This window comes from Miniopterus natalensis, chromosome X, assembly GCF_054644295.1.
Source record: "Miniopterus natalensis isolate mMinNat1 chromosome X, mMinNat1.hap1, whole genome shotgun sequence".
NCBI classification, from domain to species: Eukaryota; Metazoa; Chordata; class Mammalia; order Chiroptera; family Miniopteridae; genus Miniopterus; species Miniopterus natalensis.
In genome coordinates, this window is record NC_142103.1 from 75,091,086 (window position 1) to 75,105,327 (window position 14,242).

General features: G+C 41.4%; 1 pseudogene; it reads left to right on the forward strand.

The window, feature by feature from the left end:
* Positions 1-1,707: 1,707 nt before the first annotated feature.
* Positions 1,708-14,242, forward strand: part of ZNF630 (zinc finger protein 630) — a 29,762-nt pseudogene continuing 17,227 nt past the window's right edge.

Below are 14,242 nucleotides of genomic sequence, written 5' to 3' on the forward strand. Positions count from 1 at the left end.
ATTATGATGATTCCTTAAACCTTCTCTACAGGACTCAAGGCAGGGGGTCACCTGGTGGACACACTCTGGGACCATGAAGAAGCTCTTTCCAATCTGCAGACTGTGACTCGTGAACAAACCAATCAAATGTTGTATTTCATTTGAGCAGAATTTCATGTTTCTAATGAATTACAATGGAATAACTAACTTACCACCTCACAGAACAGAATAGAAAATATCAGAGTGTATCACATGTGCAAAGGGTCAGCATGGTTTCCTGGAGCACTTGTTTTAGAGTCACTGCAAAATGTGTTGCTTATTGTGGGTCTTGGTGAATAAAGCTCAGAAGTTTCCTCTTGTGAAGCATGTACTGTTCTTTCTCACACATCCCTGCATTTCCCAATTCTCTGCTACGAGTAGGGATTAGCTACAAACCCAGTCTAAAAATGATTGAAAGACAAGCAAACAAGACAGGAAAGTTTAAACAACCATTTAGGACCCTCATCAGAAGAGCACAGGGGGCCACACAGGGTGCCAGGATTGGTGGGGGGAGAAAGGTAATTGTAGGTGTGCCTGGAGCCATGTACAGGCTGATTTCTAGGGTTGGGAATGCCATAGTCGCTCTGCATCTCAAAATCTAGATGTGTCTCATGGAGGAAGAGGAGGTGGAAAGCATTATGTCCCCCCGGACCTAAGGTAAAAGATTCCCTGTCGTGACTACAGTGTTTTCAAGTCGTCCTTTCCTGCACCTGTCTCCCTTGCTGGGCATCCAGTATATGGGTCCCATCTTCCAAGGGGGGAAGAAAAATGAAATTATTCAGGATCTATTTTGGGGATTCCCATCTGTTTTTGCATGGAGAAAAATGTATGCAATGCCTATTAGCAGAATATTAAGTTTGAGGAATGCAGAGCTATATTAGGGTAAAAGAGAATTTGTTTCTGCTGAGGCAGAGGTGGAGCAGCATCCTCACTGACCTGGGCAGCATTCCCCTCTCACTGCTGCGCCATGCAGGGTATGCTCCTAGTTCTGGGGGACCTCTGCCCTCGATGAGCTGAACCCGCCCATGGTCCTTCCTTGCTCCTTCTCCCTTTGGTGGCTGTGATAGCACACACTGGGCCCTGGGTCTCCCTTGCTTCTATGCCAGCCCCTCTTCCACACACCCTGTGCATCTGTGTCCTTTCCTGTCCCCACTATCACCAGGACTCTACCTCTCTCCCTCTGCATGTTCCCCTCGGAGGTTCCCAGCCTTGGAACAGTGACTTCACATCTTCTACCCTGACATCTGGGGCAGAATCCAGAGCACCTGTATCCTCCCACACACTGCACTATGGACTGTCTCAGGCACAGACGCTGAGATCAGACAGACAGTAAAGACAAGGCATCCAACCACCTGCAGAAACTTGTCTCCCGATTGTGGTGTACAGAGTCCATCAAGTAAAAACTGGAAATATCCCCAGTAGAATGTCAAGCTCACATGGGCAAGGACATTTTTGTCTTGTTCCCTGATGTCTCAGCACCAGGGATAGTGTTCAGTACCCAGTACAGGACCCTTAGGTGTTTGTTGAATGAATGGAACCATTGATGCAGCAATTCCACTTCTATGTATGTCTTCAAATGAATCACTCACACATGTGCACAGGGTTTGTGCAAAAGAAGGACAGGAGCAAACAACTGGGATAAAACTCGTGTTTATTAACTGACAGTGACTGATGCAGGGTAAATGAATAATGGGGGTTTGCAACACCGAGCAACTGCTGAACAGGAAACAGCATGAAGGGGACATGCCCAGGACTCTGTTAGTGGAGAAGAGCAGGTAGGAGATGCTCAGAGTAAAACCACTAGTGTGTGTGTACATGTGTACAAATACAGAGAAGAACATCCTAATCAAACTCCTGGAATGTCTTAGAAGTCACATCTGAGGAGGGGGAGGGTAGTGCTTTTCTGTGCAAAGATACCTGAGAACGCTTGTTTCCTGAGGTAAATTCATGAATACATGGACAGAAACATGCATTTGGTATAGGCCTTACTCACCAAAGAAACTCTAACATCTAACAGAATATTTGGCACATATTAGCAAACATAATGCTGTACTTTTCACTGTTGTGATCTCTTTCTTTTACTTGCTGTACACCTGATGGCCAGTAGTTCACTGTCTTGCCCATGCTCATGAAGAGCCACCAGGTTCCGCCTATTTTCTTTCTTTTATTTTAATTAATTAATTAATTAATTAATTTTTTTGTTTAAAGTATTACAGATGTCCCTTTTTCTCCCCAGTGACCCGTTCCCCCCCCATTTCTTCCCCCTCCCCAGTCACTCTCCCCACCATTGTCCGTGTCCTTGGGCTGTGCATATATGTATATAAATTCTTTGGTTATTCTCTCCCCCTCCACCCCCTTACCCCCCTCCATCCCTCTGATATTTTTCAGTCTCAACTATGCTTCCATGTCATTGAATCTATTCTGTTCATTAGTTTATTAAGTTCTTTAGATTCCACGTATAAGCGAGATCATGTGATATTTTTCTTTCGCTGCCTGGCTTATTTCACTTAGCATAATATTCTCCAGGACCATCCATACTGTCCCAAAGGGTATGAGATTCTTCTTTACAGTTGCATAGTATTCCATGGTGTAAATGTCCCACAGCTTTTAATCCACTCATCTACTGATGGGCACTTAGTCTGTTTCCAGATCTTAGCTATTGTAAACTGTGCTGCTCTGAACATCGGGGTACATAGATCCTTTCTGATTAGTGTTTCAGGATTCTTAGGATACATCCCTAGGAGTGGAATCACTGGGTCAAATGCAGCTCCATTTTTAATTTTTTGAGGAACCTCCATACTGTTTTCCATAGTGGTTGCACCAGTCTGCATTCCCACCAGCAGTGTACTAGGGTTCCCCTTTCTCCACACCCTCACCAGCACATGTCGTTTGTTGATTTGTTGATGGTAGCCATTCTGACAGGTGTGAAGTGATACCTCATTGTGGCTTTAATTTGCATCTCTCTGATGATTAGCGACGTCGAGCATTTTCTCATGTCTCTTGACCATCCCTATGTCCTCTTTGGAGAACTGTCTATTTAAGTCCTTTGCCCATTTCTTAATTGGGTTGTTTGTCTTCCTCTTGCTGAGTGCTATGAGTTCTTTGTACACTTTGGAAATTAACCCCTTATCAGATTCATCCTTGGCAAATATGTTTTCCCAGACCACGGGGTTCCTTTGTATTTTGAGGCTGTTTTCTTTTGCTGTGCAGAAGCTTTTTAGTTTGATGTAGTCCCATATGTTTATTTTTTCTTTTGTTTCTCTTGCCCTAGGAGTTGTATCAGTGAAAATTCCACTACATGGGATGTCTGTGACTTTACTGCCTATGTTTTCTTCCAGGATTTTTATGGTTTCGTGACTTACATTTAAGTCTTTTATCCATTTTGAGTTTATTTTTGTGTATGGTGAAAGTAGGTGGTCTAGTTTCATTCTTTTGCATGTATCTGTCCAATTTTCCCAGCAGTTCGGCCTATTTTCATGGGTACTCGTCACAATCGGAGGTGGAGGTAAGGAAAGAGAAGGAAAATAAGTGGCAGTGAGCTCCATTGCCTGATCCATTAATCCCTAACCCCTCATCCTGACTTGCAGGGCCCTGGACACTCCAATTTCCCCTACCTCATGGTGAGCACACACCTCCCACAGTTCCTCAAAGGAAATCTTCTGCTCATGCCACAGGGACTCTCACCTGTTCTATGAGTTCCTAGGGTAGAGGAAGGTGTGGCCTATAGTTTGGGAGTCGACAAGGGGTTGGGAGCTGAGGGCATCCTGGGTTGGATGATCTCTGGTTACTCAGAGAAGGGAGTAGAAAGAGTGAGGGAAGCCTCATCATTTAGTCTCAGTGCTGCACTCCAAGGGTCTTGGCAAAGGAACAATTTTGGGAAGGAATGACAAGATGGGACACCAGTACCATAAGAACAGTGTTCTTTGCAGGGGTGTGGGCTGGAAGCAACGGTCAGTTACATAGTTAGTCATCTTCCTCGGGGTCATTGATCTCTTCATACAAAATATGGTACTTTCTTTCCCTCAGCCTGTGGACCCAGACATTAGTCTTTTCTTTCCTGGATCCTGTGGTAGAGATACATAGGTTAACGGGGATGGGGCCTTGGAGAGTTGGGCCTTGTTTTCTTGGATAAGGAGATGTCCCCTCCCTCCCAGGGGCCCACAGGCCTTCTACTTGAACTGTTGTCCTCATCTTCTAGCTCAGAGTGACTGATATTATAGACCTGCAACAGTACACAACAAATGCCAGTTTGAGTTTTAGCTTCTGAGTCCTACCACTGTCTGGGTAGATTCCCAACTTTTTTACTTACCAGAAAGTTCATTCAGACTTCACAGCAGATATTGTTAAAGGCATATTTTGCATCAGGGATTGAGCTGAGGGCTGCGAATACAACTCTGAGTAAGTCATGTTCCCAGGTTAAACAGGCAGAATTATTTGAGCACCTTTCAGGTCGTTAGTCTTATAGATTTCATTTAATACCTTCAAACAAATAATGAACTATGATTCTTTATTTTCATTTTATGGAATAAGAATCTGGAACTCAGAGAATTGGATGACTTGCCCACAGCAACCCAAATTTTATGCTGATGACAATTCAATCTGTGACTCTTGAAGTCCTGTTATCAGCTCTCAACTGAATCTTAATATGCTCCAGAGTCCAACCAGGACCTAGGCCTGCTCAGGACCCAGCCCCCATGCCAGCAAAACCAGAGGAGTTGTTTCCCCCAATTGCCCCTTTACCTGCTATCTTCTTCCTCAGCTGACCAAAGGCCATCACTTTTCCTTGTGAAGCAGAGCAGTTTCTGAGCTGGATCTGAGTCAGGTGTTACTGGTAGTGGTTTTAAGTCATTTTCTTCCCTTGCTTCTCTCACAGGCACCATCTTGTTCATGCGAAGGGCACATATAAACACTATAAGAGGCATTTCCCCGGTGCTTAAAACTTACAAAGTGTCTTCATGTGCAATGCCTTAATGAACATTCTCCACAACTCTGGGAGATTATATGACCGGTACCTCAATAGTGAGGAACCTGAACAATTAGAACGAAAAGGAATGGCCTAAATGAGGTTGTTTTGAGGACTAGAACACTTGCCTTCTTGCTATTTCCAGACCGAAAGTCTGTCAAACTGATGAAGTCTTCATGTAAGCAGGAGTGTGGTATACAGAATATTTGTGGAACAATAGCATTCTATGAATCAACAAGGTCTGTGAAAGCAATGAAGGGCTTCTATCAAATATAGGTGACCGCACATAAGCAAGTAGACAGGTGCTGGGAGAGTAAATGTAAAAGTGTACAGAGGGGACAAAATACTGCTGGAAAATGGTGTGGGGAGGTGAATATGGAGAGGGGAAATGAAAGGAATGGGACACAGAAATTAGGTAGACAGCCAGGAAAGCTGTGCCAGATGTGACATGCTGTCCTACCCTGGCACTATCATTTATTGTGGAATTAGGGAGGTTGTTCCCACATTAACTCTGCTCCGGTCAGGCGTTGTCATGACCAACAGCCTTAAAGTATCTGTCATTGAGCTCCATCATTTAGGAGAGTTAACAAGAAACATATATCAAGGGAAGTAAAAATGGTTTTTGAGCTTGGAAATTAATCCATCTGAAGGGTCTAACATAATACCCGGCACCACTATGAAGACAAAAGATGTATTAGCTATCACTGTATTCTGCCACTCTTACCACATTCACATCTGTACAAGGAGAAAGTCTCTGTGGTTCTTCAGATTTTGGAGATTCCTTCAGGTATCTTCTTGGTTGGATGTTGGAAGCCTTCTGAAGAAGTTCCTCAGAAAGTAGGTGATAGAGCAGAGGTGTTCTTTGTTGGTAAACATTCCCAAAATCCTGGGAGACTCCTGAAGTATCAGGGAAATAGGCAGCAGACGGTATGAACCCATTCAAACTCTAAAGGGTTTATTTTGAGCCTGGCTTCTGAATTATCTTTAATAATTCTTTATGCATTTATTAATTGCATAAATTCATAACTCTCCTTGTTATGATTTATAAAATGTGAATGAAACCCTATCACTGCCTCATCCTATTCCATGACATACTTCTCACTCTTTTTTGCAAAGATTCGAATGAATTCATTGGGAATTTAAACTGTATCTACTTAAAGATGGGTGGCAACTAGAAATCACTGTAGAGTTAAAAAGGGTGAATTTTATAGTATGTCCATTATATCTCAATGCAGTTGTTAAGTGTGTGATGAAGCAAGGATGATTTAGTGCGGTGGTTCTGCAAGGTTAAAACAGGATAAAAACATTCATAGAATGTCAAAAACTGTATACTTAAGCACTGAACTTTCAGCCCCTTGACCTTGATTTTGGTAGCCTGTGGAGCTGGGAGTCACAGGTCTATTGGAGACAGTAGGAGAATTCTGACCCTGTCTTCTTGCAGCTGTGCTGTCAGAGTAGAAGAGCAAGTGAACACATCTGTCCCCTTTATAGTGAGTAAACACAGTGCTCACATGGGCTGAGGTTTCTAGAGCCTGTCCCATTTCTCACTTTATGGTACCCAAGCTTACTGACAAATGGGAAAGTTTAGTCTGTGTGTGAGATTGCTCTTTCAAAGTCTCTCCCAAGGTCAACACTTAGAATTAGACTCAATTAGGAGCGAGAAAACCATTTGGTTTGGTAAAGCACAGATAAATAGGTAATGTTATTACTGAACGCCTCAATCTCTTTGTCTGTTAAGACATTTATTTTAACTACCTATTTGCAATTCTAAAATTGACTCTGGATGCTTTTGGAGGGTTTCCACTTTAATCAAGGTAAATTTTTTTCCTGTGATTACTGAACACTGCTCAGCAAGAACAATGACTCCTTTATATTAATATTTCAATCTCCAGAAAATTACGGATGATAATGTTAGAAACATGTGCATATCTACCAGTGCATCTAGTTGAATCTCAACATTATTGCACAACTGCTTCAGATTTTTCTGATATCTCTATTCAAAATATGAGAAAACATTCCGAACAAGTCACAGCTGACACCATCTGTGCAACCCTCTCTTATCCTTGCCGTCCCTCCTTCTCCGCTTTTCCACTCCTGAATTTATTGAGTTTAATTCTCATTCAGGATTTGATACATTTACCATTGACTTATTATCCATAAATCTTATATTCTTGTTTTGCCTGAATGCATCTTAAAAATACAAAGCACCTTTAACATAATCTATATGATCTCCTACAATAACACATAATTTCCTGTTGCTACTGTAATTAACAAAAACTTTTAGGCATAAAAAACAGAAATTTATTATCTCACTGTTCTGGAGGCCTGAATTCTGAAACTATTTCCCTGAGCTGAAATCAAAGTGTCAGCATGCCATCACCCTTTTCAGAGGCTCTAGGATAGAATATATTCCTGGCCTCTTCCATCTTCTGGTGGCTGCCAACATTACATGGCTCATAGGTGTATTATTTTAAGTCAGCCACCAAGGTCACATTGCCTTCACCTCTTCTGTCTCTGTCAAATCTCTCTTTGGTATATACCCCTATAATACATTTATGGTCCACCCAGATGATCCAGGGTAATCTCCCTGCCACAAGAACTTTAACTTAATCACATGCAGTCTTTTTTTGTATTTGTTTCAAGGTAACACTCATAGTTTCCAATGATTGCGATGTGGCTAACTTTTGTGGTTCCAACATTCAGTCTAGCACAGTCTCCCCTCTGCTCACCAAATGTTCACTTCCATTTCACCTGCAAATTACATGCACTTCATTTCCTAATCCCCAAACTTCTCAATCCCTGTGGTAACAACTGAAGTTTAAAATCTCATCTAAATATTATCAGCTCAAAAGTACCAGCTCTCATCATCTAAAATAGGTATTGGTGGAACTTAGAGTAAGAGCCATCCTAAGCAACATTCCTCCTTGCAATTAATTGGCTGGGTGGCTCAGCTGATTGTCCCATACACCAAAGGGTTGCAGGTTTGATTCCAGGTCAGGGCACATACCTAGGTTTCGGGTTTGATCCCCCGTCGGGATGCATACGGAAGGCAACCAATTGATGTTTTTCTCTCACATGGATGTTTCTGTTTCTCTCTCTCTGTCTCTCTCTCTCTCAAATCAGTAAGAACATATCCTCAGGTTAGGATTAAAATAAAAATAAAGAAAAGAAAATAAGTTACCTGTCCCACAATACAGTGGTGAGACAGGTATAGGAGAAAATGAAAGAAAGGAAGGAGTCACTGGTCCCAACCATTGTTGAAATCTAGCAGGGCAAATTACATTAGGTTTCAAGGCCTGAAAATAATCCTATGTGGTTTGAAGCAATCTACAGATTCAATGCAATCCCTCTTGTTGTTTGACTTGTAAGTAAATTTCTGTCATTAAATTTTGAAATATGTTCAAAAAGAAAAAAAGATATGCTGGCCTCATATAACAATTTGGGAAGTATTATCTGGAAGAATTTGGGTAAGATTGGTATTATTTTCTTCTTAAATGTTTGGAAGAATTCCCCAGTGAAGTCATCAGTGTTCTTTGTGAGTAGTTTCTAAATTACGAATTTGATTTATTTAAAAGATATAGTACCATTCAGATTTTTTATTTCTTTTAATGTCAGGTTTGGTAAATTGTGATATTCAAGTAATTTGTACAGTTTGTGTAAGTTAGGAGTCAGCAAACTTGTTCTGTAAAGGGCCAGATAGAAGTATTTAAGGTTTTGTAGGCCATATGGTCTCTGTGGCAACTGCTCAAATCTGCTATTATAGGTTGAAAGCAGCCATAGACAATGTGTAAACCAATGAGCATGGCGTTGACCCAATAACATTTTATTTATGGACACCAAAAGTTGAATTTCATATAATTTTTATGTTACAAAATATTATTTTTACTTTTTTTCCAACTATTAAAAATGTAAAAACCATTCTTAGCTTGTGGGCCAGATTTAGCTGTGGACCATTCTTTGTTGATCTGCATTGTCAATTTCTTTTGTCATAAAATTGTTCATAATATCCTTTTAATGTTTGTAATACACCAGCCCCTTGTTGGTGAGCCTTTTCATTGTTTCTAGTTTTTTCTTTGAGATAAAACAATAACAACAACAATAATAACAATAATTGTAATGACAGCTACTGTTTATTGAATGCTTACTGTGTGCCAGGCACAGTTATAATAAATTACAATGGAATTAACTCATTTAATTTACCCAGGAATTCTTTGTGCTACATACATTATTATCCTCATTTTTCAGATGAAGAAATTGAGGCAAGGAGAAACAAGATGGAGGCATAGGTAACTGTGGTACCTGCAACCTTCCACAACCACATCAAAATTACAACTAAAATACAGACCAATCATCACTCAGAACTTCCTGAGATCTAGCTGAACAGAAGCCCTACAACCAGGGAACTGAAAAAGGATTGAGACGGGTAGGAGGGGTGGAGACAACGGGCTGATTGAGGCTGGATCGTGGAGATGCAGTCGTTGGCCCACATCCAGTGCCCCAGTTTAAACCTGGGAGGGACATCTTGGCGATGGAGCTTTCCCGGAGGAGAGAGGGGTCCCAGTCCCACATCAGGCTCCCCAGCCCAGGGCTCCAGGGCCAAGAAAAGAAGTCCCCACAACTTGAGGCTGTGAAAACCAGCAGGGACTGTCGCTGAGGGTCTCAGAGACTGTGGGAGTCCCAGGCTTTCCTCTTAAAGGGCCAGTGCACGAAGTCACTCAGACTCGCTCCCTGTGCTGGGCAGCGGTTTGAAAGGAACCTGGGACATTTGGGGAGGAACTAGCTTACCTGAAATCAGGGTGAGAGGTGGAGGGGCAGCTTTCTCCCAGACAGAAGAGCTGGCAGAGGCCATTGCTCCTTTGGTGAGCCCTCCCCCGACTGAGCTGACAGGCAAGGGCCATATTTGAATCTCCAGCATCTGACTCACACCTTTGGCCCCACCCTGGTGACTCCGGAGGCCTGCCCCTCCCTACCTGCAAGCTCATCTGAGCCATTTCCAGTGGCTTTTCTATGCAAGTGGCCTCTCTAGGCTCATGCTTGGGATTTTCCTAAAATCCCTCAAACAAGCAGCAGTGTACCCCATACAGCTTGATAAGTGGCTCCAGGCCTGGCACTAGTGGCAGCCTGCATCGACTCATAGCTTGGCCTCTCCTGGACACCTCCAAGCTCAGCACAAGTAGCAGCCAACTATGGTTTGCTGTGTAGCTCATGCTGGGTGGCCCTGGGAAAGGCACTGGCAGAGGCTGACTTGGCATCTCCTGGGAAGCCCCAGAGACAGTGCACCTGGTGGTCAGACTCAACCATGCTGGATTAAAACCCTACCACATCCACGAGTGACACACTCAAGGGGCACACTTGGTGAACAACAAAGCTTCACTGAAGTAAATCCTGCTCCATAGGGGTGTCTCCAGCACAGCAGCTTTTTGGCTATAGTTGCAGCTGGTCCTCACAGCCAATTGGCCTGAGGGTCAATTCCTTCCAGTGACACCAACAGCAACCAACACTCAACTACAACAGGACAGAGCACACAGCCCACACAGGGGAGCACCTAGAAGGCCCAGCTCAGGTGACTGGGGAGGCTGAACTACTGGATCCTACAAGACACCTACAACACAAAGCCAGTCTACAAATTCCAGAAGACATAGCAGCTCTATCTAATACATAGAAACAAACACCTGGAAGCAGCCAAAATGTGGAGGCAAAGAAACATGTCACAAAGGAAAGCACAGAAGAAATCTCCAGAAAAGGAACTAAATGAAATAGAACCAAGCAAGCTACTAGATACAGAGTTCAGAACTATGGTTATAAGGATGCTCAAGGATCTTAGTAAGACTATTAAGAAAAGAAGTGAGACCATCAATGACATAATAAAGTACCAATCAGAAATGAAGGCTACAAGAACTGAAATGAAGAATAATTTACAGGGAATCAACTGTAGAGTAGAGGACTCTGTGAATCAAATCAGCAATCTGGAACATGAGGAGACAAAAAACACCCAACCAGAAGAGCAAAAGAAAAAAATCAAGAAATATGAAGATAGTGTAAGGAGTGTTTGGGACAACTTCAGGGGGACCAACATTTGTATCATGGGGTGCCAGAAGGAGAAGAAAGAGCAAGAAATTGAAAACCTATTTGAAAAAATAATGACAGAAAACTTCCCCTACCTGGCGAAAGAAATAGACTTACAAGTCCAGGAAGCACAGAGGGTCCCAAACAAGAGGAATCCAAAGAGGCCTACAACAAGACACATCATAATTAAAATGCCAAAGGTTAAAGACAAACAGAGAATCTTAAAAGCAGCAAGAGCAAAGCAGTTAGTTACTTACAAGGGAGCACCCATACAACTGTCAGCTGATTTCTCAACAGAAACCTTGCAGGCCAGAAGCAGGTGGCATGAAATATTCAAAGTAATGAAAAACAAGAACATACAACCAAGATTACCCAGCAAAGCTATCGTTTAGAACTGAAGGTCAGATAAAGAGCTTGTCAGACAAGGAAAAGCTAAAGGAGTTCATCACCACCAGACCAGTACTACATGAAATGTTGAAGGGTCTTCTTTAAGAAGAAGCTAATGAACAAAAATACCTGACAAACAAAATAGATCCAGAGACATTGACGCATGCAACAGACAATTATATTTCAGAGGGAAGAGGGAAGGTGGGTGGAGGATGGGAAGAGATTAACCAAAGTTATATGCATATATGCATAACCCATGGACACAGACAATAATAGGGTGAAGGGTGAGGAGGGGATGGGAGCGAGGTGGAAAGGGTCAATTGAGGGGAAAAATGGGACACTGTAGTACTTTCAACAATAAAGATAAATTTTAAAAAAAGAAAAGAAAGAAACTGAGGCATAGGTGGTATATAGTCTAGTCAAAACTCTAAAGCAGTGAAGTCACAAGTAAGGAAACAACCTTATAAATACTTTGTATATTTGTCAAATATCTATGTAGGCCTAATTCTTAGACATGTGCTAGGTCAGAGAGCACATATAATTTATAATTTAAAGGATATTTCTCAAACTGTATTTTGATATTGTGTAACCAGCTTCCACATGTGGTTACAAATCATTCACAAAGAGGGCCATTTTCCAATATTTCCTCACTACCAGAGAGCATCAGCTTTTCATTCTTGCTATTTTTATACTTGAGCATTATATCTTATTTTCATTTGCTTTTTTTTAGTGATTAAATGACCAGCATCTTTTCATATATTTATTTGCCATTTTTATTTCTCTGTAAATCCCCCTTTCTTTGTCTTTTGCTTATTTATTTCTAGGAGCTTTATGTATATGAGTGATATGAATTTTGAAGTGCACATTACAGACTTAAAAAAAAATTTTGGCTAGATGATTTGTCTCTCAACCCTGTATGTCTCCCCTCTCTAGGATATAAGATCTTTGAGAAAAGGTATCTTTGCCCTTTTTTTCCCCTGTTGTATCCCAAGTTCCTACAACAGGGCCTAGTATTCAGCAGGTGTTCAATAACTGCTTGTTGAATGGGTTAATGCTTCTTTCAGTTAACAACATATCCTAGAAATTGTTGCATATCAATCTACGTAGAGCTTTCTTGTTGCTTTTTTATAGTTGCATATGATATTCTCTTATGTGGATTGAAGCATAATTGATTCATCCAATCCCCCATGAGTTTGTTTTCATTCTTTTGCTATTATAAACAGTATTGTAGTGCAGTATCTTCACATGCGTTGTTTTGCTCATGTATATGAGTATTTATGTAGAATAATTTCTAGAAATGGATTTACTAGTCAGAGGATACACACATTTAAAATTTTGATGTAGCCCTAGCTGGTTTTGCTCAGTGGTTAGAGTGTCAGCCACCAGATTGAAGGCTCACGGGTTTGATTCTGGCCCAGGGCATATACTTCAGTTGCAGACTCGATCCCTGGCTCCTGTCAGGGCACATGGAGGAGGGGACAAATTGATGTGGCCCTATCACATTGATGTTTCTCCCTCCCTCTCTCTCTTTCTCTCCCCTCCCACTCTCTCTGAAAAACAATGGAAAAAATATCCTCGGATGAGGATTAAAATGTTGATGGAAATAACCAAATTAATTGCCCTTATAATATATTATACCACTGTATACCCACAATTTGAGTGCTTGTTTCTTGATATTTTCACCAACTCAGTGACTTATCAAACTCCACTCTTTGATAATATGTAAAGGTAACATGATGTCTTGTTTTTTTTTGTTTTGTTTTTTAAATGTATCTTTATTAGAGAGAAGAAGGGAGAGGTAGAGATAGAGAGAGAAACATCAATGATGAGAGTCATTGTTTGGCTGCCTCCTGCACCCCCCCTACTGGGGATCGAGCCCACAACCTGGGCATGTGCCCTGACTGGGAATCAAACGTCGATCGCCTGGATCACAGATTGATGCTCGACCTCTGAGCTATGCCCAGTAGGGCATGATCTCTTGTTTTAACTTGCATTTTCTTCATGTGAATGAAGTTGAGCATCATTTTACATGTTTAGAATCCATCTCCATTTTCTTTTCTGTGAATTGATGATCACGTCCTCTGAGTATTAAAAAAGTTCTTTTATTATTATTTTTAATCCTCACCTGAGGATATTTTTTCCATTGCTTTTCAGAGAGAGTGGAAAGGGGAGAGAGAGAGAGAGAGAGAGAGAGAGAGAGGGAGGGAGGGAGGGAGGGAGAGAGATGAGAGAGACACATTGATTGTTTGCCTCCTGCACAAGCCCCACCTGGGGCTGGGGATCGAGTCTGCAACTGAGGTATGTGCCCTTGACCAGAATGGAACCTAAGACCCTTCAGTCAGCAGATTGATGCTCTAACCACTGAGCTAAACCAGCTAGGGCTGATTATTTTTTAAAACTTAAGTTATTGGTCTTTTTCTTCTTGCTTTGTAGGAGCTCTCTATATATATTGAGAAAATTATCTCTTTGTCCATCATATGTGTTGTGCACTTATCTTCTCCTCAGTTAGTTGCTAGTCTTTTGAGTTTGTTTATGGTGTATTTTGCCACTTAATACATAAAGTCATCAAGATTATCAGTGTTTTTCTATGTGGCATCCGGGTTTTGTACATGCTTAGCTAAATGAGTCTTCTCTACTCTCAAATTACTTTAAAAAATATCTCCTGTCTTTATTTTATGACTTCTCTTTTGTTTATGTTTTTGTATATCTAAAATTTATTTTTGTATATAGTATGAATAAATAATCCAACTTCACTTTTTTATAGCTACTCAGTTTTGAGTATTCTGTCTTTTCTTCATGTGTTTAAAT